The sequence below is a fragment of the Eptesicus fuscus genome, chromosome 7 (genome assembly GCF_027574615.1).
Source record: "Eptesicus fuscus isolate TK198812 chromosome 7, DD_ASM_mEF_20220401, whole genome shotgun sequence".
NCBI lineage: Eukaryota > Metazoa > Chordata > Mammalia > Chiroptera > Vespertilionidae > Eptesicus > Eptesicus fuscus.
This window is the reverse complement of record NC_072479.1, coordinates 33,408,452-33,411,200: the sequence shown is the minus strand read 5'-3', so window position 1 is coordinate 33,411,200 and position 2,749 is coordinate 33,408,452. Positions and strand designations below refer to the sequence as shown.

The 2,749-nt window shown below is 41.8% G+C and overlaps 1 pseudogene; it reads right to left on the bottom strand.

The window, feature by feature from the left end:
* Positions 1–2,045: 2,045 nt before the first annotated feature.
* LOC129149911 (small nuclear ribonucleoprotein G-like) lies at positions 2,046–2,262 on the bottom strand (annotated as a pseudogene).
* Between the last annotated feature and the right edge of the window lie 487 nt (positions 2,263–2,749).

Sequence of the window (2,749 nt, the reverse complement as noted above, 5' to 3'; positions counted from 1 at the left end):
TGTGAGAGGGATGTCTGACTGGATTGGGCCTAAACGGGCAGTCAGACATCCCTTGAGGGGTCCCAGATTGGAGAGGGTGCAGGCTGGCCTGAGGGACACCCCGCCCCCGTGCACGAATTTCATGCACCGGGCCTCTAATTATGAAATAAAATGTCAAAAGGTCAACTTCAGAAGGATGTTTATTTAACTGCAACATTAAAACTCTTTGAGGGTGTTCCATGTAACCTCAGATAGTTTTAGAACATTTATTATTATAAAACTAAAACATTATGATATTATTATATGAAAATGTTTAATAACACAACAAAGTAAGAGGGAAAGAAGAAAGAAAGAAGAAAGAAAGAAAGAAAGAAAGAAAGAAAGAAAGAAAGAAAGAAAGAAAGGAAGGAAGAAGGAAAGGAAAGGAAAGGAAATGTTGGGTTCCATTGTAGTCCCCTGATGGTACATGCTAACCCGAAGATCATGAACTTTATTGTGTTTATTTGGAAACACTATTTTGAAGAAACTAAAAATTTGGTTTAATTAATATTATTATGTGCCAAGTTTCAGTTGGAGAAAGAACACCCTGTTAATAGAGGAAAAGTGGATTGTTCTGCTTCCCAAGGAAATGCGTTAGATGCAGTACGGTATGCTGATAAGTTAAATGTAAGATAACAAATAAAAATATACTAGTTACATTTCCTTAAAAATGCACGCATAGGATTGAAAAGTTCTCTAAAGAGTCTTTGTGGGTTTGGGCATTCAATAATTAAAAAACACAATTGAAACACTTATTTGGCCCCTTTTAAAAATATTTTTTATTGATTTCAGAGAGGAAGGCAGAGGAAGAGAGAGATAGAAACATTAATAATGAGAGAGAATCATCGACGGGCTGCCTCCTGCATGCCCCACACTGGGGATCAAGCCTGAAACCCTGGCATGTGCTTTGACCAGGAATCAAACCATGACCTCCTGATTCATAGGTCGGTGCTCAACCACTGAGCCATGCCTGCCCGGCTATTAGGCCCTTCTTAAAGATAAGCTTATCAACCTTGCATAGAGATGTTTTCTTCTGTGCCTGGGTATGAGAGTAGCAAAATAGAAGATTCAGCTGGGAATGGTAAAGTGCAGAAAGGGAAATTAGTGTAACAAGAGAGAAAGCAGGACAAAATACTGCTATATTTGCTTTAAATGCAGCATCATGGGCTATTTGCATTTTGGTCAATTATGCTTAAGCACCAGAATATTCAAACTAGCTTTCAAAATAGAACCAGAGGCATAGATACACGGAACACATTAATAGACGTCAGAAGGGAGGAGGATGGGCAGGGGGAACTGGATGGAAGAAGGTGAAGATATCAGCCAAAGAACATATGTGCCTAGCTCATGGAAACAGACAACAGTGTGCTGAAGGCCAGAGTTGGGGGTCAGGGGTGGGAGGTGAAGAGTAGGGGCTGGGTGGAAGTGGGTAAAATAGGGAGATAAATGGGGGACATCTGTACTAATGTCAACAATAAATTTAAAAAAATAAAAAACTAGCTTTCAAGGAGTTCCCTGTCTCAGCCCAAGGGAAAACAAATAATTGGGCTGTAATCTAATGGCAGAGCAGTGGAATCAGAGACAAACTGGGTAAGTGAACTATGGAAGCGTTACAGTATAGATCTCAAAGGGGGATAAGAATTTGTTCGATGGAGAGGAGAAGAAAGGCATTGCAGGCCAGAGACCAGCTAGAGCACAGACACTTTTTTGTGAATGTGCCAGTCATGTTGAGGGAAACAGTGAAGGGCCTGGTATGGCTCTAGGAAAAATACACGTGGGGAAAGGGGTTTGGCGTGAAGTGACTAGAGAGGCAGATTGGGAGCAAATGATGCAGAACTTTCCACGTCAGCCAGAGGCTTGTGGTCCTGATCTCAGCAGTCATCAGAATGGTTTTCTGTTGTTTTTTTAAATAAAGGCATTTCATATGACAACTGTACATGACTTGACTTTCGCACCACCATGAAACAGGCCCTTTGGAGAGGGGACAGGTGGAAGCAATTTATTTCTCTGGTGAACACAGTCATTATTTATACTTTTTCAGAGGCTTCTAACATGATGACACACTTCCTTGTATTACCGCCACTCCAATATTATTCTGTGGCTCCTAGTTGTGATCTCTACACATTCATCTATTACAGGATTCATAAAGGGACCAAATCCCCTTCCTTGGACATGTTTGCTACTACTTAATTTCAAAGATAACTTCTTACATTTTTTCAATTCTTGAGGGTGAGCTATGCTCATGGTGTCTACTCAGTGGCTTAGTGCTGCCCTGAAATGGAAATTGTGTGCTCTCTCTCACACTCTTTCCGTTTGTAAAGAGATTAATGCAATGGATTATCAAGCAATTCCGTGTAGTCTAATCTCCCTGGGCCACTATCCCCACCCGCCTTGTTAGAGGAAACTGCTACCCTCTGGGTCATTGCCACCTCTCACTCATCTCTTCAACCTCACTAAGCAATCCATCACATGCCCCTTCTAGCTCCCCTCCCCCCACCTACACCCCATGCCCACCCTACCCCATTCCTCTCAGCTTCCTTAAAAACCTACCGAGTTCCAGTAGCTTCTTCTTTTCTTCTTTCTAGCAACTGGTGATTGCCTTTGCTTCCCAGACTATATGTGATCCTTGAAACATCTATGGTTTTTGTCTTGTTAACCAGGACAAGTTAACAACCTATCATGGTCATCCATGGCATCCGTGACCCTGGACATATGACTGTCACCTCAAAAC